Here is a 22,925-nt window from a genome sequence, read left to right as displayed (position 1 = left end):
TTGACCCGCTTACGGGTGGCCATTTTCGGGGTTTTCACCAGCACTTCGGTCAGGTCCCACCGTCCGATTGGATTTCCATTTCGTGTGCACTAGTATTATTGGACGCCCGTGGGGAAAATTGGGCCCGTGGTCTCCAAATGTGACCCGGTACGCCTAAAGCTCCGAAATCGGAACGAAACGACAGTTCACCCGGAGTCGCCCACGGTTTGGTGCAAACTTTAACCACCAAGCCAGATGGGGCAACAGGAGGGATACTGTTGTTAAACGGATGGCCAAATTGAAACAGATTCGATTAAGACTACTCTATTCACGCAAAGGATATATCGCACACGGGATTTTATGTGCTTGAACATGGGACGATTTCGAATACTGTGTTAGTTTTATTAGTGCTTCTATAACTCAATAGTTTCCAGCATTTATGGTTGCCATAATCTAATACTGGGTCAAATACCGCTTGGTGCCGAACTAAAGCCATGTTGAAAGAGAGAATGGATAGAGGTTTAAAAATATGACAATAGTTTTTTCTTTGTATTTTTCATGAAACAAGCTTTTACAAACCAGCTACTTCACTGGAAAGCTACCATCAAAATAAAATGCCACCGATCGCTCACAAATCCGTCCTCATCCAAACGTTTCCTTTGGATGGCCTGGATTTATAGTGACAGCTTTCAACCAAGTGTTTTGAAATTTGAAACCCAACAGAACGACAAACGGTCTGCTGTCAAAGTTTGACATTACCGACGAGAAACGACGGGATCCGCTAATAGGCTTAACACGAGCACCCTTTTTTTTTTAAATACACTTTTCCTACTAGATTTCACTCCAGGTGAGGGCTTGATTTTTTATGGGATAGTTTCAACCGCAATTGAAGTTCCTACAACCGCCCGGTGGTCGCCAATCATGCCTTCGAAACGAACACCAAATTGAAATCACTTCTGTAAATATAAAACACTCGTTTCCCACACGGTTGTTCGGTTGGGAAAGTTTTAACCGTTCGCTTTTTCCTAAAACAGACAAAAGTCGATCGATCCCGTTGCGATTTTCGTGTCCATTGGTAGCTTAGGGCGAGGAAGAGGGGTTGGGGATAAGGATTTGGAACTGTTCACACGTCACTCACTGGTCGTCGGATAGGGAATTACCGAACCATACGCTCGGGATGCTTGATCACGACTATTCGGGGTAGGAATAAATACACAAACGTCGATAAAGCTTTCCGTGCCGACGACATTCGTGCCATGTTGTACGTTAGTAAATCACTTTTTTCGTGTTTTGTTTATTGATCCTCCACTTCTAAAACTATTCTAAAAATTTCACGTCATCCGATTTCGCCGATTACGATTCAGAACGAAGCATCGTTTCGATGCACAAAATTGAATGGAACCAGCAGAGCCGGCGGAGATAACAGTTTCATTTGATTCCCTTCCAATCAATGCTCAACGGAAAAAGGGAAAATAGAACCGCAACAACTGGGACAAGTTTGGGAGACAATAGTTTTGAGCGCTTGTTGAAGTTATAATCTGTTTCGAGGACGTATTATTTTGGATGCAAGCATATGAATAATGTTCATTGGTTATACTATCGATCGCGCTGATCTATGAGAATGAATAAGCGGGAAAAATAAAACCAATACCAGTTTTGTAAATTTTGTTTTTGTGGACCAACAAAAAATTTTAAACTCTGCATATTCAAACAAGTATCGGAAAATCAGCTACTGAAAAAGCATCCCGCATCTTCAGTCATGTTAGTGCATTGATAGCAATATATATGCACACATACGCATCTGCTTGTGCATTAGATTTTGAAATAATTGCATTCCCAAGTTGCGTTAGAGTGAAGTGCAATAATATGTCTCCTCCGTGTCGAGAGAGAACAGCATAACAGCAAAAGGAGTAGGAGGAGATAAACATCGCCACGAGCGTTACCAAAAGTGTATTCTACTATCAACCCTAGCAGCATGAAGAACCTTCTGTTGTGTATACTATGGAAAGCTGGAAGTCTTTTGACAACAATCGTTTTCAGCGAAGAGCGACCAACAACAAGCTGCATTCAGTTGCATAGAAGACAGAGCAAAAATAGTAAAATAATGGTAAGATACATTTCAGAAAAGAATGCGCATTCGTAGAGTGCTCCTTTGCTTGAGTGACAGCGTGGTATGTCATTTCAAGGGAGAAAAATGCACTCTAGGAAGAAACGCATGTTACGACGAGAAGCGACACATTTTTTTGCTTTTAATTTTGCCTCCGAAATCCGGCGAAACTGTTCAAGCTCATGCAAATTATATAAATGAAAAATGTGCTTACAGTACACTAAAACTTCTCTAAATAACAGTGAAGAAATTATTGCAAGATGCAAAACGTGAAGAAAGCTTTATGTAATTAATGGAAAATATTAAAACTCAAATTAAAATAAAGCAAACATTCACGCACGAATTGTTCCCCATCTCATCTTCCAGTACATCCGCTACGAACACTTATATAAACGGATGTGTTCCAAACACAAAAAAAAACTTATGTCAACACGTCTGCACACCCGTCCACTTCCCCTCCCTCCCCTACCGCACGTGACCTCAGGAACAGAGAAAACCCTCCATTTTCTCACCGTGTCACTTTGCTAAGCTGTCTGCCGTGGTGCGTCTGCCGTGGTGGGTAGGCGAAAGCTGTCCGCCTGTCGCTGTCGTGTCACGCACGTCGGACGTGTTCGCGTTTGCGAAATTAAATTTCTAATTGTCCCACCACCGGCGCCGCCTCGTTCCGCAACCGGGGTCTAGGTTTGCCTAGGAAGCCAATTCGTTCGCCTAATCGTTCGCTTCCGACAGGACATCCCGGTACTCGTTAGTAGAGGACGGGTAGGAGGAGGACGGGCCAGTGAGACGAGACGATATAGGCTAAGACAGCCGAAAATGTGTGCCACGTGTCACGCGGCTCCGGATGTATAAACCGGATTCCGTAGGAAAACGCGAGGACAAACGGGCCCCACCAGGGGAAATTAACGGTGGCAAACTAAAACGGAACTGACATCTCGCAACCACGTCTCGGAAAACCACCGTTTCCCCGCATCCCCACACTCACACACAAGCACAAATAGACACACCGCTTCTTTCAACACTGGGATGTTGCACCGGTCAGGCACGTCTTAATGAATCTCGTTTTTGCGCTCGTTTAGTTCGCGCACCAGTCGAGTCCGCATCCTCCCTGTAGACGTTCGCCGAGGTGGCTTTGCTGTGTGCCAAATAGAAACAAATATCCTTCCCAAGCAGCTTGGGCTTACACTACAGACAGCATCTATTAATCCTCCGCTGAGCACCTTCGACTTACGTCGAGCATTAGTGCGGCATTATCCGTGAAATAATAATTTACAATAGGGCTTGTGGCTGTATACATTTATCGTTTCTAATCGTTCAATCTCTTCAACGAAGATTTGGTGCTTCATTTATTGGCGATAACAAACAACATGCAATGTTAGTTATGTTGACAAATAGCGCTGGAAATGAAGAAGCCAAAACTGGAAATGAAGAAGGCGTATAACAGCTAAAATTCAGATGATTTTTACTGAATTTAGTATTTCAAGGGCATTTTGTGTGGGTTCGAATCCCAACCGAGACCGGACCCTCCTCTGTACGAGAGAACTAACTATCCACCTACACAAAGGGAAACAGTCTTGTGAGTCCTTGAAAGAAAAGGCATGACCAAGACGGTCGTTTACGCCAAGAAAAAGAAATATTTCAAATGTTAAAACTTTTGTGCGAAAACATTATTTGAGGATGATATTATACTTAATTTCGTAAGCTATTTTGACTCCATTGTTATATCTGTTATTACGTCTGCATTCGATATTTAGCATGAAGTAAAGAAAAAACACTTTCTACACCTTGTTACTCACATGCCATCAGTAGAATTAAATCAGCAAAAGTAACCAACGAACCTGCAATTAGAAAAGACAAATTTAATTATTTTTGTGAATGATGATAAGGGAACTTAAGCATTAAAAAAACAAACAATCTTATAAATATCCTGCTCTAATGACAATTTCCCTCCTTTCCTAATTAAGCCAACATAAAAATTTAATAACGAACTTTTGCGTTTTTAAAACGATATGAAACATGTCCACAATTTTGTCGGAAGATATGAAGAGGGCAAAAAATTGCTGCACATTACGATCGTGTGTGACTTCCACAGAGATACGACAACGTCTGCCACCGCAGCAGCATGCCGCTAAGGTGCAACTATCGGCGCCTAGGAAGTTGGAGCTTAACACATCACCGTTTTCTTGACTAGGGTTTCCTTTTACCCTTGGCAAGGCGGCCATCGACGTCCTTGGCGCAACGGTGAGATGCAGCAAAACACAGCGTTTCAGCAACTCTTCCATTCCACTGCCGAAAGGCGGATCCACGCGAGGGGTAGAAATGAGCGAACGACTTCTTACGGCAGAACCACACCAAACCTCTCCTTCCCGGGCAATGTTCGCACCTCCCAAGTTGAGGTCGTTATTTTTGATAAACATTTATTAAGGTGCAGAAAATAACTTTTGTCACATGTGCGTTCTGAGGGTGGCTGGAATCTTCTCGAGGGTTGGTGTCAGGCCGTCATTCACACACTACACCACGCCACCGCACCGCAAAACGGAAGCATGAAGCACCCACACGTCCCGGGGACCAACGTCGATGTCGGTGTGTCGCAGGCGTCTTAGCACTTTCATAAAGTATCGTGTTATCATGCCAGCTCTCATCCGGAAGCGTCCTCCGTACGCCCACTTTCCTGTCTAGCGAACATATCTTTACCCTGGAGATTAGGCAGTGGTGGTACGGTTGCCGGTGTCGAGTGTGGTTTGAAACAAAGAAATAGAAAGCCTTCACCTTTGCCTTCCGAAGCACACTGGTCTTAGTCTCTTTGGTTTGGTCTTAGAACAGAGAGAGGAAGAAAAACCATCGAATGGAACACATTCACCAAACGCAAGGCCACCAGATCCCTGGAGACCATCCTCGTCAGCAACTACTTCACCCAGTCGTTCGGTTGAGCATTCGAGCTGGTGGAGTTTCCGCTCCATTTCCAAACGGTGTGATTGGTATAATTTTTCCCCCCAGAAAACTGACCCAGGTGTGGGTGGTGAAATGCTGCACCATGGACTGAGCTGACCATAAACTGTGCAACATTATTGCAATCGAATCTTCAACAGCAATAAAACTCAAGAGTCAATGCCACACGTGATAGGGAATATCTGCATTAAAGGGATGGAGCCGGCTATTGCAAAAGGGGTGATTGTAGCGCTGCACAAACACAAACATAATGATGAGATATGCTTTAGGAAGCAGATAATAAATAACTAACAGCGAAAATTAACAAACATGAATAAAGAGAACTGTAAATAAATATGTTGTTGACCAGTAAATCTTTGGTTTCAAGCAATACACATATCGAACCCAAGAGATTTAATTAGGAAAAGAGTAATACACGAAAACACTACAATATTGTATAAACAAACAATATTGTATGTTTCAAAACTTACTTCAAAATAATAAACTAAACTATTAATAAATAAATAATAAAAACAATTATTTCAATAAAAACTTTAAAATTGATTAAAATAAAGATGAAACAAACTCACACCTTGCAGAAACAATGTGTAACAACAAATGTAAAAAAATATTTGCCAAACAAACAAACTTCATTGCTTCAAATGTGCAACAGCTTGGTCTGTTCTGAAAAAAAACATAAAAATCGAACGTATTCAATAGGATACTTAGCATCGAGCTTGGATACGATTATGCACAGATGCACCTTTTTATTTCGAATCGCTGCTTCTTTTGCAACGAAGGGAGTGGTGGTAGACATAAAAAAACAAAATAGCACACTTTATGCAACACGCGGCAATCGACAGCGGCTGATTCAAACATTATTCGCGCAATCTGGATGCTTTTCGGAGAAGTTATAAAAACACACATTCGTTGGTGCCAATTTGCAGTCGGTCGATCCATGCCACCACACGATCCGGAGCGAAGAGGAATGCAGGTGTTCGCGAACTGGGTTGGGTAACTACGCCACAGAAGAAAGCAATCGTCTTCGAAGACGTTGAAGAGGATCGTTCAGAACTGAGTAAACGGAGTATACAAAAACCCAAAATAAAAGTCCCAAGATGAAAGCAAATAGCGGGAAAAACGGGGTTTTTCGCCCGCAACTTCAATCGAAGAACATCGCCATTTCCATGACTATCCAGAAATGCGATAGTCGAATAAGCGCGTCTCGCAAGACACAATAGAAGTTAGAGTAAGTTCCACCACATGTATGTGTACATCGCACCCTGGCGTTTGATTTCTGTATTTCCATGGAAGAAGGTGTGCGGTGAAAAGCCATCGGTATAATGGCGGTGCCACCGTTTGGGGGTAATTGAGAAATTTCCACCGTTCTTCTGGCCTTCCCATGGGGGGCGCGAAGAACCACCGAGTGAAGCCGTACGGGATAAAGGCAAGTTTCGCGGCACTGTAACCTCCATCCAATCGTCGAATGCAGATTTGAGTGCATCGAGCACCGATAGGTACGATGATGGCGATGATCGTCGTCGAGTTTTCCTCGCTCCGGGGAGGCCCAGGGCGAACGCAAAGGGGAAAACTTTATGCCACGGGGAAAACGTGCTCATGAGCTGGCTCTTGCGGCCACAGAGCTACCACCACCACCACACGGAGCGTAATCGTGTTCGATATGATCTGGAATCAACTCTAATGGAGCCATTTTTTGCACGTGGCTATGCGCTCGTCCTTGGTGAGTTTTTCGCGAAACTAAATCGTTTTCCGTGCCTTGGAGGAGTAAAGCGGATAACACATACAGCCACTAGCGGCAGCAGCAGGTACCAGCAACTTTACGTTTCCCTTTGTTATGCCAGCAAAGATGAGCCATTTGTGTTCCGCCGGCAGTCAACGTAGAAACATTGATAACGGGTTTGTTGAGCAGAATTTCTGCTCGGTGTGCATGAATCGTTCCTCGCCCATGAGTTTTACAAACGTAAATCGTCCTGATAACGGTGAAGAATGTGATGCAACCGTAGGGAACATGTTGAATGATGCCATTTTCGTTCATCATAAAACCTAATACTATTCTGACTTGTTTGTTTTGGAATCAATTAAAGAATTCCTTTTCGAAGCTTTTTATCGCTTTTTCCGATTGCATGAAAAAGCTTCCACAACCACAAAAGATAACAAATTCGACAAATAAATTCAATTAAACCAACCAGTACTTGAGCATGTCGTCTCATAAAAAATAGTTTCGTTTGATCTATCGATATCCTTCCTCGTTGAACGCTTTGGCTCCGAATGATCCTCTAAAGATCATCCAAAAACTCAATCACAACTGAATAAATTCATCGAAATTTCCTTGCAGATTACCCTTCATCCAAGTTTGGGATACTACAACGTTTCACTTATCTGCCGTGTCCCGCTTATTTCACATGACAACGGGATACGCATGTAGAAATGGAGAAAAATCGGGAATTCACTTGGCATCATTTGAAAAACAATAAATGAATTACAACATTTATGAATTTTAAGAAATAATAATCAGCTACTACAATATGTTTTTAGAAATGAAAAGAAAATAGACCAATACTCTCTACGAGTGAATTACCAAACGCCTTTGTGAAGTTGTGATGCAAACATATCGTTAGAGATTTAATTGAAAATTTTACTAAACTAATTGAGGATTGTAACAGAACGTAGGCTCATGCATAACTTGTAAAATCCAGAACGAAGTGCTAGAGTTTATCGTGCTACGATGCAGTGGCATTCATCACTTCCTCCTTCCCTCGGACATATGCAACAGTAACGCCGATTGGCTTACTTCGTCCACACCGAACACATGATTCACTCGCGCTGGGACAACATTGTACCGAAAGGGTATTGGTCCACTGTCGACCGACTCGGAATGAACATCAGCGATAGGCAAATGATGCCGATCATTGAAGCCGTCCGGAAGCTGCTGCCAAGGAAATGAAAGTTACGATGGGCGGAGAGCGGGAAGCGAGAGCGAGTTAGACCACCCCCGAACGTCACAACCACCAAACAAGTATCTGTACGTGCAACCGGCACCAGGAGCTGCTGATGCAATAAATCTAATCGCACCATAGGTTTCGGTGTCGATGTTTCATGCATGATTAACATGTTCGACCAGGTCGACATTCGCTCGCTGCACATGGCTCCACGTATAATGGACTCCGGAAGTGGGAGTTTCTCAGGCTCCGACGCTGACTAATGATCGAGGGTCAGCTTTTCGGACAGCTACGCCAATGGGCGCATGGTCAGAAGGATTTGCTGCGGTGCTTCCTTTTAATTGAATTCTATCCCCGGGAATTGGACCGTTGGAATATGTGCAATATTTATGGTGATTCTGAGCTGCAGGTCACTGAATGCTTTACCGATAATTTTCTTGACAAGAAAATCTATCGACACTGGGGGAAGTAAAATCATGGAAACTTTAAAATACTTTATCAAATAATAGATAAACTTGCCGATGAATAATTTCATCCCGCCGGTAGCCGTGCCCGGTTTACACAGTATTTACTTTGAGTATTCAAGTATTTTTTAAAAAACTGAATCTTACCATAAACGATTTAAAAGTTATAAAAGAAACATATACCATGCACATGTTACATCAATCTGTATTCTAAGTAACTGAACAGAAGAACCAAAAGGTATACAAAATATCTAACTATATCAAACTAGTGATGAACAAATCCACCTCCAATCAGGACTCAATCCCACTGAACCGAATCCGGGATTGATCCACCAAATGTAGTGCGAACCGCTTTTATACCGAGAAACAATGCTTGGATATGCTGTCAAAATGCAGAATTAGAACTTCATAGAGAACCAAATCCGGAATCGTTACGTAGTTCTCAAAGCTAGTACTGGATCAAGTTCATGATCATGGATTCGGGATCAACTCTGGATTTATCCGACCGATGTCGAACACCAGAATTCTATCCCAATTTTGTAACATCAAACTACCGGTGGACAGTGGAATGTGATGCGTTCTGTCGGACCTCCATCCGGCGAACGAAATAATCCTTTCTTTATGATGACGCCGCCACAAGATCGCTCCAACGTAGCCCTCTGAAGGATGTTCCACTTGTGGCAAGGCTCAAAGATGAAAGAAAGCAGCTGAAATAAAACCCCAAACCTAAAATATGACTCCGAGTAGAACCGGCATCCTTCGGCGAGGCGAACCCCATGATTGGCTTAAACTTTAACTGCACAATTTAACTTTTACAAGTTTTACTTTGCAAACACTCGGCCGTCCCCCGGGAGGAATGGGAAAAGGCTTTTTCTCAACTCGATCCGACGACAAAACTCCTCTCCCTCGGCTCTACAATTCCTTCTATCGTTTGGACGAGAAAAGGCCCTCCTCTCCGGAGCCCCACAGTTTCCGTGCTGAAGGAAAGTTAGCTTTTAGCGCGGCCAGCACCTTCTTCCACCCCGCCCGAAATTCAAGGTAGTGTCCACATGCCTGCACCCGTCCCGAGGAACAATTTTGTTGCGAACTCCTACTCAAAATATCCCATCGTCAAACATCGGCCCTTTTCCATTGCCGCTTGAAGCAGCATGAAGGCAACAAACCCTCTAAGGAACAGTCGGTGGGGATCCCGGGAGCGATCGAAGGAAAAACTTTACCAGCACAAGTTTATTAAGTCCTGAAGGCTACTTTGCTGATGATAATATTCCGCCGGGCCGGCTCTATGCCAGCTTCCTACAGAAAGTTTGGGTGCATGCGAAAGGCAATTAACGCACCCACGGTACATCACCATATTCTCTGCCGGCTACTTACCGGAGGGCCCTCCACGTCGGCTTAACGAGTGAACGAGAGTAAGGGTTCTTCCAACCGGACACACTCGGCTGACATTGTTCTGCATGTCCGGAGTCAGGCAAATTATTACGGTAAAGTTTTGCGGCATCAACCGGAGGGCTTAGGTGCATCAAAAATGGCAATAATGCTTAACCTTTTGAACAGTCCATTAACGTAAAGTCAACAGGAGATGAAAAGAAGGAATTTTAATCGGTTTACAAAACTATCGACAAATTTAAAAGTAAAAAATAAAATAAAAATCACGAAAACGTTAGCAGAAAAAGAAAAGAAGCGAAACTTGCATTCCTCAATTGAACCCAACACACTTACAAGCAGAAAAATCGGCCAACGTAAAAAGAACCACCTTCGATGAGCGTAAAACAGAACACTCGACCGTGCGTCGGTAGCAGGTAAAGCAAATGCGGCTCCGCTCGAATCCAATGTTGTTCCATAATGAAGCGATGATTGCCTGATTCCCCCGCCATGAAGCTTACTAATAATGACAAATGAGCAGCAATAATTAATTGAAGTAAATTGATCTTTCATCAGCATCTTCAGAGCCGCTCAACCCTTCCTAGGGGATAGCAAAGAACAGCGCGAACAGCGAAGGAGCAAGAAAATCTTCCACCACGTTAAACCCTGCAAACATCCAAACCACTGCACACCTGGCCCGGTGGATGCTTGGTACGGTGTGCATTATGCTGCTACGCCTTGAAATGCTTTCAACAAGTCATGCTCTGGGCAAACTCATCGACCTCAACCGACTCTCAGTATTTTCTTCGTTTCGCTTGTTTAAAACATTTATCCCGCACACACAGCGCACCAGTCCACCCGTTGGGTTCTTGTTTCCCGTTTGCTTCACCATTGCTGAACACCGATGCGCTGTCTGACCAGCATAAGCAGCATAAAGAAGAACCTCAGAAGAACCGTGGTTCATCGCCCATCGAGACCGGTAGCTAGGAAACCTCTTCCCATGGTTCACTTGTTAAATACTTTCAAGGCAGTCTCTCTCGTTCAGCGTCGCCCACTCTTTACGAGTGCTTTTCTCGTCGAAAAACAGTGAATGGGAAAATACGTTTGAATCAAGGTTCGCTTCAATCAAACGAACTTGCACATAGTAAGGATACGGTCTCCTATCCCCCCAAGATCCATTTCAAATTGATTAAAAACATACAGTCATCAGGCATCCTTCTTTACTTCAAAAGCATTGTAAATTACCGACAAGCAAAATGGATGCCAATGCATCAGCTTCTACTGATTTAACTTACGAACCAGCTTCTAGCTCCCGGCTTTCGGACTTGTGGTTGCTGTTGAACCTATTTTCTCTGGGTTTCAAAACGAAACTTTCTCGGACGAAGATGGATCGCTGGAGCTCAGGTTACAACAACTGTCCGACTCTATCGGTTGAGGAAGTGGATTGCTGTTCAGTTTTTCACTGCCGAATATAATCGTGAATATCGCTAGACAGTGTCAGGTAACGGGCTTAGTTAATTTTTTCCCAGTATTTTAATAATGTTGGCGTGCTTCAAATTAAGTAACGATGCTTCCCACTAACCACTAGAAAATAAAAACCTTTCGAAACAGAATGCGAATTTATTTTGAAGAAGAACTACTACTCTTTAAAATAAGAATACCTACATCATATAGACGATCCAACAGAAGCAACAATTAAAGTTTCTTTTTCTACATGCAAAAGGAAAACAACAAAAAAAAAAAATTTTCGTTGGAAAAAAACGCATGACACTTCAAATAAAAATGTACTTCAGGCACAGGATACCGCAGTTTGCATTTCCGGTGGTCTGCTGGAACCGAGTGTTTAGGGACAGATAACGCAACCAGAAACAACCTGACGGCAAAGGTAGCGAACCGGGAAAATGGGTTACCAAAACATAAACAAAAATGGAAATAAATGTATTTTGGGAGCTTCTGCTCATCGTTTAGCATTCGTTTTTCTACTCGAGGTGGAGGGTGGAACGCGAGAATATCAGGCAAAGAGGAGCAGTGTTATTTTTAAGATTTTTTTTTTGTTTAAACGAGAGCAACCTCAAGCCCCGTGGAGTGGAATATTTTATGCTGTGTAGTGGTCATCTGGTATGAAAGTGCCGGCGTATTGGTCTGTTGTAGGCTACATAGTTCTTTTATGCTTTTCACAACATTGCAAAGATAAAGAAAACTATTAGCCATTCTGCAAATAGGGACATTTAACAAAGGGTTTGCCATCAGGACATACGTTTAGGGATTTGTATATGTTTTATGTTCTCTTCAGGCTTTTTGCTCCGAAACTTAGTGCCAAGGTCCGATTTATATCATGGTTCCGGATTGTTTCAACTATCCAACAACGTAGGATTTTATTATATGTCTGGTTTTAATGTAATAACTGTATTATATTTTACACTGTATACACAATAAAAGATATTTTTACTAATATAAAACATGATATATTCTCATAATCACATTTCAAAATGAGGTTTTTCATTAGGCTGTGTTAGGGATATTAATTAGTATGAACTACTAATAAAAGATTTTCTTACCCCATTCCGTGACAGTGTTTCTCAAAGTTAACACTGCCGTGACCAGGATTCGAACCTGGGTTACTACGGCCACAACGTAGGGTCCTAACCACTAGACGATCACGGCTGTTGGGGCAACCTGAATGCAACATGCTCAAATTCAACCACCAAGCATGTAAAATGCAATCGAAACTGAGCCGAATGAATGCCAAAAAGGAAAAGCACAAAAAAAACTGTTTACTTCAGTGAAAGGTTCCAACCGAACCGAAACGCTGCATGAGCAAAAAACATCGACGAAGCACATCGCGAAAACAATAAGGGCTGCTAAAAATAACTGAAGCGTTATGAATGAACATTTTACACGAAAAAATGTCTGTTGAATGCATCCGACCATCTATTTGCATTTTATTCTATTGCATTTAACATTCTAAGCATGAAATAGGTACGACTAAATCTTCTTAAATTTAGGAGCAACAAAGCATTGAAGTCGAGTTAAAATTAATTACGATCAGATTTTGATTTCCAATAACTCGACCAATGATTCAATGCTTCATAAGCAGGTGCAAAAAAGCAATAGTACACTATGGCTCCCCCTATTCCGTGACAGTGTTTCTCAATGTAACACTGCCGTGACCAGGATTCGAACCTGGGTTACTACGGCCACAACGTAGGGTCCTAACCACTAGACGATCACGGCTGGTTGGGGTAGCTTGAAGGCAACCAGCCAAAATTCGAGCCAGTTCCCATTTTTTGATTGCCCACTTGGCCGATGTTTGCAGCGAGCAATCGATAGCTAAAGCAAGAAAACGCTGATGCAGTGAAAGTTCCCCACCCAAAACGAGCGAACGCGCAAACGAAAGAAACCGTATAATGAAAACAACGCTGAACGGTGCAGCTCGCTCGAAATCAAGAGCGTTGAAACGAGAAAAAACAAAAACTGCAACCAGTTGCAAATGGCAAAGGCGAAAAAAAACAACGCCACGAAATAATCGTAACAATTGCGAACAATCGTGGGTTCGAATCCCAACCGATACCGGACCTGGTATGAGAGGACTGACTGTCTACGTACTCGAAGGGAAAAAGTCTTTTAAACCCTTCGCGGCAGGCATGACCGAAGACAGTCGTTACGCAAAGAAGAAGAAGACTCTACGATCACAGAAGCATGAACAATATTTTTTTGAAGTTCAAGATCTTTGAAAGCTATCAATCCATTCAAATCTCGTTTATTTTTTATTATTTTGTAAAGATCTTGTAAAGACACCACTGGCAATTCAAACGATACTTTGGTATCTTAAATATCGTCAAACACGCCGCGGTGTAAAAGTGCTAAACATAAAGAATCTCATCTCAATCGAGCAAATCAAATCATGTCTGAAAGAGCATAAATTGCCAAGCACGAGACTGCGTTCTTGCATAAAAGCGTCTTTCGGTCGCACTTGATCGATTTAGCCTTTTCCAGTCCAGTTCAAAAAATCACATCGCATTAATTATGCACGACCAGATTCAGAATTAATTATCATTGGAGCAGCAGCCACCGAATTCTTCAAGGTAGTCGGATTGCTTTCCGATTTCATGAATAATGTATTTTTTGAAAAAAAAATCCAGAGAACAGCATCTAGACTATGTAACATTCAGATGGACGATGAATCTGCAGAGATAGAAAAAATTAGGTTACCAAAACAAAATGCTTCCAAGATTTTACAGATAACAGCAGTGATCATTTAAAGGAACACATTTCCTAACACTCCATCATGAATGATCAATCAAATAATTAATTTTAATTTCTTAATCATAACATTGATTCACGGAAAAGGGTCCCGAGCTCGAAGCCAAAGCAGTTCACGCGAAAGTGTTAATTATTCTAATGAATCGCTGCCCTACAAACGAGTGCCGCGAGGTCTAGGGAGCGATGGAGATGTTTCTTTGAATAGGAAGAAGAAAAAACCCGTCTACCTGAAGCCGAAAGGGTCATCAAGATTAGGGAAAAAAGGCAACCGTAGTTGTTTAACTCATCGTTCCGGGTCTCTTCCGACGAAGCCCGTGGCCCAAAAATCGATAGCGAAAAGTAAGGGATGGCTCATTAAGGCGAGTAATAAATTTACCTCGGTCGCGCACCCATTAGCATCGAACAAAATCGCCCAAATACATGGGGGCACGGTGAGCTGTAAATTTCCTCCTTCGCCCGAAAAAGGTATCCTTTTTCCATGACAACGAAGACATGACCGCGATGGCCCGAGAACCGAGGCGCGTTTGCTGACAGATTTGAACCTAATAGCTTCCTCCGTTCGATCGAATCCGGAAGGAAATAAAATCCACCACCAAATGATGCCATTAATGCTTGCGCCAAACCACTGAAATGTGAATCACTTAGCCCAGAGAGGTTGAGGCTAAAGAGCGGGACGAAAAGATAAAAGGAAGAATTGTATTTTCCCACGTGGATACCACCGGTGGAAATCAGGCTGAGAAAGTTTCGCGGCGTGGCAAGTACAACATCGACGAAGCATATCTTACACAGCTGGGAAAGGGGGGAGGGGGTGGTGTACAGATTTAAACCGAGGAAGGCGAAAAGCAAACACGGTAGCGGCGGCGCGACTTTAATTTTAATTAAAACCTCCAAAACCCAGCGTCACGCGTGACCTCGGCAGATTCGCTGCGGGTAAGTTCACTACTTTATCACTCAGTTTAAACTCACTCCCCAGTCTTCGCCGGGTACAAGGAGAAGGAGGACGCACCACCCAACTTGGTGAAAATATGTGTTTGTGTGTGTACCTGCTAAGGAGCTTACCGGAAGTTGGCCGCGTGAAATCGAGCTCCAGTAGCATTTCGCGGCGAAAATTTAGCCCCGAATCGCCCATTGCCCGCATCGAGTCCCGTAGAGCAAGTCAAACATGGCGCCCAGATTGGGGAAAAGTTTTAATAAGATATTCGGTGCGATTGCACGGTTGGCACGTAATTAAGGATTTGCGCGTACACCTCGCGTCTTCGCGTGGAGCTTGGCGTTTCGAGAGAGTATCCAACACTGATTCCATTTTGGTGTTGGTCGTTTAAGGTGAGCTGTGTCAAATTTGACATTTTCAATTTTCAAATTCAAAACAAATCGCATTCTAATATAACGCCATCAAGTTATTAAAAGAAATGAAAAATTATTAATTATTGTTTTAACCATGAATAATACAGGGATTTTCTGATGATATCATAACAGTAGCAGTATTTATTCCAACTGTAACTCACGATATTCCACTAGCGTCAGTTGATTTTATAAAGCAATCATGTTTATTATAACGTTGTCAGTTGAAATCAAATCGTAGCAGTTGATATTATAATTCTGGTTACAGCAGCTTTAGAGAAGTACGAAACTATCGAGTGTAAACGTATATCACATAAATGACAGTCCAAGGTGGATCTACATAGCAGGTGGGTTCAAATCGAATGAAGCTCTTCGATTTCATTGGAACAAAACAGCTCACAAAAAAAACAACATGAAAATTAATCATCACGGCTTGATTAAAAATTATTTTCGTTTTCTAATGAAATCAAAGCGATTCCAACGAGATTAACCTACCTGATATGTTGAACTACCTCGGAGTCTCATTCATGCGATATACGTTTATAAATGCTAGTTACGTACATCACTCGACCTGTATACCAACTTTATAATATCAACGGTTACGATTCTGATTTCATCTGACAAAGTTACAATAAACATGATTGCGTTATAAAATAAACAGGAACTGTTAGAATATCATGTGCTGCACTTAGCATGAATACTGTTACTGTTATGATATCATCTGGAAACCCTGTAAACCATACTAAAAGCAACATTGAAATACACCTTTGTCTCTACAAACGATGACACTTTGAAGCAACTTTAAGTCAAAGCGAGGAAAAGGGCTTTCGGCAATTATTCATTCCACCGACCAGAACCCGAATCAAACGATGTTTTAAAATCAAAGACCATTTCCGGTACGCGGTGGCCGCCGGCGGGCACAATCAAGCTCGGACGTTCTTTTGAAGTATCTGCCCTGTCACGAGCGTCAAGATGAAATGACGGTCGTGACGATCCAATGCAATTTGTTGATTGCATTGACAAATGACGACGACGACGACGACGACGCCGACGATGGTCACGAGAAATATGATGGCGTCGACGTAGCAAATCGCCAGCGATAGCACTAATTTAATTTCATGTCGTACTACTACCCACTCCGGCGGGGATTTTCTTTTTCCGGCACGCGTAGTAAGCAGAAATGAATGGGAAATGCTCGGGCTCAAGCAATCCGACCAACACACAATTGCCCAGTAATCTTGTTTTGCCGTTTGTTCGAGGGACTATTCTGCACTCGACCGATGGCCACTGCCGCCAGGTTGGTGGGAGAAGAACTTATCGAATGGCAAGTCAGGGTGACTACGCTTTTCGCCTTTCCGCTACCCGGATTCGCTCAAACAGTAAGGGTCTTATGAATAACTATAGGATGATGATTGTTGCTTGCGTTTTGGGAAGAGAAGAGAGTAGCTTCAACATACCGCAAATTTAATTATTAAAACATCTCATGCCATTCCATGCTTTGCATTAAACAATCCAGTTGTATGAATGAAAACTTTGCCCTGCTCAAAAAGGATATAAAAATCATAATTAATTTTTCATCATTCTCCTGGTTCCCCTCGAAAGAACAATACGAAAAGCGCCCCACGAACCACACGAATCAAGGCTTAATGAAGTTTCGCGGAAAGTGCCTTCGCGTACAGCAAACCACCTTCCGCGGAAACCATGACATCCCCCACCTGCCAGCATCAACGCAAAGTCCTTTCGACACCAGTGGCATCTCACCGAGCAGTTCAGCTAAAAAAAAATATCCAATCGATCACCATTGTGTGGCTGGAAAAACTTTTTCTCCGGGCGTCCGCGAAATATCACCCAAGCCGCCCGCATTATCGATGGATTGGTGCCTCGCTGTTGGCTCCATCAGCCACTGTTAACCCACCTCCGGTGGTAACTGGAGCTGATTGGTTTCTGAGGTCGAACCGAAAAGGGTTCTGTGGATAGGAATACAACGAAAAAGCGGCTTTGGACTTGGGTTTTCGACGCAACGAAAAATAACATGAAAAAGGGGAGAACATAGGCGGAAATGTTTGGCGGGAATTTAATTAATATTTATCATAATCCGCCGCAACCGAATGAGGTCAGAACATCACAATGCTTTTGATGATCCACTTCGAACACGTGAGGTAATTCGGGGACCACGCACTCGACCGCCGGTGCGCTTCCGCTTTTGCACCCGCATCCCGGGTCGGGCCAGACAAAATCATGCGGAACATAAAACCCCCCGCACATGTCGCGTCATGCCTGCCTTCCGGCCAGGGATCTGTGTAATGTGCTCTTCCACCAATTTCGATAGTGGCGCATCGTAAAAAGACAACACAAACGTCCGAAATTCACACCGTATTCCACTGCGTTGCATCGCCGACAAGGGGTGACGCGCGCTGTCCACCAAGCGGAGGAGACTTGGCAAAATATGCTTCCACCGAGCCAGGTGGCCCCGACCTGCTTGTTTCATGCATTTTACTAACGAGATAATCAGAGATCTTCCCCGTGTGCACCGCAGCATGGTCGCGCAGGTGTTCTAGGAAAATTGCAATTTAATGATACGCTACGGTGGATATCCTGTCGGATGTAATTCGCACACGTTTTCAGGATGCCCTCCCGGGTGTGAAGCATGGCCTTCATCGGGCACAGAACGCGCACCCGGTGTGCCTTCCGCAGGTAGGACGTGTACCTTCGAAAAATGCATTAATGAGAATTTCGGTAACTCATGGTATCACTGGCGTTACTCGTGCCGACGCTTTTGCGTGTTGGAAAAGAGGAATGAAATATAATAAACCACGCTCGGTAAGAGAATAATGTCCATGCGGAAATGGACACTCGGTAATGTGAATGTATTGTAATTGAATGAAAACAAATCGGATGAATAATTTAAGCCATACAAATTTATAAGAGCGAACCAAGGTGAAAACATTTTAAGATCCAATCAAGATCGTGTTTTGTTTAGAGTGTTCTATAGTTTTTTTCCCTAGTTTTCAGTTTGTTTTCTTTAAAACAATATTTCTACAATATTTGTACCTTAGTGATTTCTCGGTTCTGGATACATATCCTCAACTCGACATTTTTTATATTGACAAGTTAGATTTGATAAGAAAGTTAACTAAGAGAAACAATGACAAAAAAACCCTGCAATTGTTTTTGATTTATAACCCCAACCTTAACCTAGTAAAAAAGAAGAAAAAAAAGGACATGCACAACATACAACTAGAATAAACAAAATAACGATAATACCAATGATTAACAACTAACCTACGGACTACTACACGCATTTAACGAGTGTTGAACAATGAGTTCAGTAAGTAATTTTGACTTGTTTGGCATTTCATCTTATACTTGCTACTTAGTTCTTTTGTGTAACAACTAATTTTTTTCATTACGGTTTTCCAATAAATGTCATAAGAGTGTTCTATAAAAATATATTAAATAAAAAGATCGTTAGGAATTTTCGGTCTCAAAATAAATAAAGAGGGTTTAGGTTTAGCTTTTCAAAGAGGGCTTACTTAGCCTAGTTTGAACTTAACAAAAACAAGCAAATACCATTGATTTTAAATGCTTTTAAACATTTTTAATTATAAACAACAACTCTTGTGACATTTACAGATCAATTTACTTGACCCTAGAGAGAAAACTGTACGAGATGTTTCGATCGAAGGCAAGCGGGGGCAATGGATCCTTTCAGTAATGAAACATGTCAGTACATTTTAATTCCACCGACGTGCCCACCGGTGGCCAGTAATGAATGTATTGCTTAATTTCGATTGCATCGCTGTAAATGAAGATTTGTTCCCATGGCCGGGCCACTCGTTAGTTCAGACCAAGCATATGCGCGCAGCGCAACGAACAAGAATAAATAACGCCGACCGAAGCGGTGGTGGTGTGTCCGTGTCCGGCACAACGAAGGAAGGGAAATTAATTGCAATTTCTGCTGAACAATAATAAATAAAACGCTTTGAAAAAAAAACGTAAAGGAAACCCAAATCATAAATTGAAACCTTTACATAAATCGTTCCATGCCGAACGGGGCCCGCGCACATTGCTTGGAGAAAACATAAAACCACCCGCCGCGGGGGAAGCAATCGTTCTGAAATGTTTCGAACGGACCCACGGGGCTTCGGGGCCGGTAAACCCCGATTGGTGGCAACGAGGGTTACAACTCTTGATCACTTGTAACCCGGGGCAGTACGCTCTAGCACTAACTAACCTCCTCCTCCTCAGCTAAACCAGGGATTATTTTATCAATGTTCACTCGAGAGTTTGGCGAGGCACTCGGTGGAAAATCAGAATGCCTCAGGAAACCCGTCCGGGATGGAGAAGCTGACCACCGAAAAGCCAAAACCGAGCTAATTCCGTTTCCAACAGGATGCCAGCCAAACCCTCTCGGTCGTATATTTAAATTTACACCTACGCAAATCCATTCGCCCGGTGATTGTAAGGGAATTCCGTGGGCGCCCTCGCTGGATGCATTTTCCATTAAAAACCCTCGATCCAATATTCAACGGTATCCCCGGCAATCGAATGAGTGAAGCATATTTTTCCTTTTCATAAACCGAATTGAAGATCGAAGGGATGTGGTGGGAAAAAAATACACATAAAGAACCGTGCGGTACGACACATAAATTACCACCAATCGATTTTGTAGTCGCCAAAGTTTACGAGCTGCGCGAGAGGTGTCTGTAACGCAGCAGGGTGGCAGCGTCCACGCGTAAGAGGCAAGAACATAATCGTCTCCGGTCGTCGGTTGAAAGTGCAAGGAAGGTTTCGGAAAGGCTTAACCAAAGCAGAACGACGAAGATCCGGCGATGGACGAATATGATGCGTTCTTCGGGAGACTCCACAGCAGTTAAGCCCCGTCTTCCCCTCCTTCCCAGCCGAATGCGACTGCATTTAAACCATCTTCTTTGCGATCGTTTTTCTCTGTCTTTTGTTTTCGTTTAGAATCCCTTCTGGTCCCGCAACCGATCGTCCGACGTTGGCCACGCGAGCTACAGCATTGTATGGGAAACCGGTGTTCGGTGGTGAGGGAATTTGTATATATGCTGCAGATGATCATGACGATGATGATGATTACCACTCATGTTTCACGTTAAGATACCGTCATCACCGTCGAGTTTAACGCGCGCGCGCAAGGGAGGCCAGTCATATTTATCTCCCGCCTTTATTCTGCCGTCTTTTCTTGGACCGCCTCAGCATGGCGGGCGCGTCTGCAGTGTCGTATTCGTCCGCGGCCCTCCACCGTCCACCGTAGGACAATAAAAGCAGACCGAGGCCGTAGGATCGTAAAGAAAGTATTTTCGAAACGAGACAGATTATGCGAAGTAATCCACCTGGAAATGACCGGCAGGCGGAAAGGTGGCGCATCGGCCGTCCCAAGAGTGTAATCAAGTAACGACAACCCACGCGGAACTGGGAAAAAAAATATGTGTGTGTGTGTGTTTTTTTTTTTGTTTCGGAAAAGGTACAAATTAAGACTGACACCAACTTAGACCTCGCGTCGTGCGTGGGTCGAGAAATTGATTCGTGACAAATTTCGGCCTGTGCATAAATTATCTGTGACGTACAGGAGAAACGAAACAACGGAAACGAGTTTGGAAAACAAATGCACATTACAAAACAGAGGGGGGAAACACAAAAGGAAAAAGAGAAATATTTGATAAAAATACAATCAGCAAAAAACTTATTTTAACTGAGTGAAGAAAAAACTTAAAAATTGATCGGCATAATACTAACATGGCTTTTATGTTAAGATGAAACTAAGATGTGAAGGCAAACAACAAAAAATACACATGATAAAAATACAACTAACGAATGACATATTTTACTTGCTTCCAATAGTGCACAGAACAAAGATGCGGAGGAAATCACATAAAAAAAAACAAAATCTTGATAAAAATACAACTAGCAGTTACTATATGTTTACTAGCTTAGCAAAACAAAAGCACTATTGATTGTAATAACATAAAAAATAGCTTTAACATTAAGATGTAATAAAGACATAAAGACAAAAACAAAATCATATGATAAAACACACAACTAGCAGTTATCATATTTTTACTAGGCTTAGAAAAACAAAAGCACGATTGATCATAATGACATAAAAATTGCTATAACATTAAGATGAAAGAACACATTTATAAAAACAAACAAAAACAAAAAAAAACAATAATAAATACAACAAACAACACTTTAATTAACATACAAGACAAAAACATACAATAATAAATACGCAACTTATTGCGCATCAAACGTTGAAAGATGTTCGTGCATGAAATGCTCATATCAAAGAAACGCATGCATGAACACCAACTATGCAACACATTTCGTGCGTGTGCATGTCGGCTTCAAAGAACCCTTTAGTTTGCCAACAACATGTATACGTTACGCCGGTTTCCGTCTCCGGAGACCGGAGGAGCGGTATATCATTTCGGCTTGTTGTTTCGCTCTTTATTTTGCCTCATCCTTTTGTTTACACCTCGGCACTTTGCTTAATGCGGGCGGCTCTCCATCGTCACGCGCGCCCCTCTCCCCCTCCCGCCGCGGGAGGACACATAATCGGGGCGGACACATAAAACAACAATACAATTTGAGACAATTAATAATACAAAAGAAACGGAGCCTGGGCACCGACCATAAATCCGGGCCGGGCGAAAGGTGCCAGGGCGATATGGTGAGAGCACACCTCCACAGCCACGGCGCAGGAGGCATACGATCAAAGTACGATCCAACCGGCAATAAAAACCCCCCCGCCCGGTCCCTGCCCCATCACGGACGAGATGCCGCAGCCTCCCGATGACCGCAACCCCCAGCAACACGCGCCTTCCAGCAGCAGCAGCAGCAGCAGCATAAGGAAAAACAAACCAACTCATAATGAGTGCAAGTCATGTTTCCTCCACCGTCGGGAGGAAGAACATTGTTGTGAGTTTTCTTTCTCTTCTTGCCATATTTCATAGCAACATCTTCTCCACGGTCGCTCCGTGGTATGATGTTTTATCATTGTGCAAGGTAGGACGAAGGCAGAAAAAAGGGTTTTTCCAACCCAGTCGGCATCGGGTGGTACGTGCTCATGCGGTAGTGCTAGCTGGCCACGTCCGGGTGTTGCTGCTGCTGCTGGCTTTGGCGCCAGCTAGCACATCGTCGTTTTTCGTAGAAGCCGTAGCGCGCCATATCACGGAATCTGCAGACCCCCGCAAGCACGCCGAGGGATCCGGGATTTATGCCTTCCCCTTCGGATCGGCCAAAGCATTAGGATCAATTGTCTCTTTTTTCTCGGAAGAAGAGACATCCTAGGAAGTGTCACTTGAAGGCTTCCACAAACCAATGATATTTAGACCGACCCCAACCGGTCGGATGAGCCATCATCGGAGAGAGGAGAACCTTTATTCTAACCCCAAATTTCAATTCAAAGAAAAGGCACAGCAGAGGCGGAGAAGAAGAAAAGTCAACCGAGTGCGCGTCAAAAGAATTTAAAAGAATCCAGGGCGGGTTTTGATAGAA

The 22,925-nt window shown here is 43.0% G+C and overlaps 2 non-coding genes across 2 annotated transcripts; both read right to left on the bottom strand.

The window, feature by feature from the left end:
- Positions 1-12,389: 12,389 nt before the first annotated feature.
- Positions 12,390-12,461, bottom strand: Trnah-gug (transfer RNA histidin (anticodon GUG)). The gene has a single exon. It is a non-coding gene; the product is annotated as a tRNA-His (tRNA).
- A 498-nt stretch (positions 12,462-12,959) lies between these two features.
- Trnah-gug (transfer RNA histidin (anticodon GUG)) lies at positions 12,960-13,031 on the bottom strand. Its single transcript has one exon. It is a non-coding gene; the product is annotated as a tRNA-His (tRNA).
- Positions 13,032-22,925: the final 9,894 nt, after the last annotated feature.

This window comes from Anopheles coustani, chromosome 2 (assembly GCF_943734705.1).
Source record: "Anopheles coustani chromosome 2, idAnoCousDA_361_x.2, whole genome shotgun sequence".
Classification (NCBI taxonomy): domain Eukaryota; kingdom Metazoa; phylum Arthropoda; class Insecta; order Diptera; family Culicidae; genus Anopheles; species Anopheles coustani.
This window is presented reverse-complemented; position numbering and strand designations above follow the sequence as displayed.